The sequence below is a fragment of the Anneissia japonica genome, unplaced genomic scaffold (genome assembly GCF_011630105.1).
Source record: "Anneissia japonica isolate Jap-2015-1 unplaced genomic scaffold, ASM1163010v1 scaffold1231_len1163931_cov198, whole genome shotgun sequence".
NCBI classification, from domain to species: domain Eukaryota; kingdom Metazoa; phylum Echinodermata; class Crinoidea; order Comatulida; family Comatulidae; genus Anneissia; species Anneissia japonica.
In genome coordinates, this window is record NW_022728604.1 from 399,878 (window position 1) to 400,697 (window position 820).

The 820-nt window shown below is 36.2% G+C and overlaps 1 protein-coding gene across 2 annotated transcripts in view; it reads left to right on the plus strand.

Annotated features, from left to right (window-relative positions):
- Window positions 1–820, plus strand: part of LOC117114362 (SH2 domain-containing protein 4B-like) — a 14,896-nt gene that overhangs the window by 4,020 nt on the left and 10,056 nt on the right. The gene's annotated exons all lie outside the window — the stretch shown is intronic.

The window sequence follows — 820 nt, forward strand, 5'->3', positions numbered from 1 at the left end:
ATGCAGTATATGTATATATAATATTTGTAATAATAAAAATATAGTAATGACTAGAAATTGCAAATTGCAAGTGAAGTGCTGCGAAGTACAACTGCATATAAATGTTCTTCGAACAAAATTATTTATGCGAGTCAAGTGAAAACAATGAATAATAAAACTATAACAAATAATATGAGACACGACCCATTGTCTATATTAAAACACTTCTCATTGGGTAACAAAGTCGTAATTTTTCATTTTTGTCAAAAAGTGTCTATAGTGTGGTGAATTATGGTTTACTGTAGGTTTTTTTTTTAATAAAGTTTCAAAACTTTCTATGTATGTGGAAAATGTAGTTGATTACCAAAGGTTACAATTTTTTTTTTGAAGACTGCATAGTCTAGGAAGTGTACATTTTTTTATGGGGCAAGTTTCCAAGGGCGGGTTTTCTGGGCGAGTTGACTGCCAAAGAGTGTTGCCAAAGTGCGAGCCAGCGTGTTATTTGATCACAAGTGCGAGACATATCACAAGTGTGAGCCAGCGAGCCATGACGTCACGACAATAGATAGAGACATTAGCCAGTTGTGCGAGGTATCGGCTGAGATTTGTGGAGTACAATTCAAAAAACAACTATAGGTCTAATAATGAATTATTGTGATGTTAAATAAACAATGTAAGCTATAAAAGAGCGACGTTGTTTTTCATTGGGACCCTCGTCCCTTCAAGGCTAGGCCTATACCATCCTAGCTAGTCTAGGCCTAGAGTAGGATAAGGCTAGCGCGACATGCGGACGTTGGTACGAGTAGGTTAGTCTACAAACGTCGCCTAAAGTAATTGATTT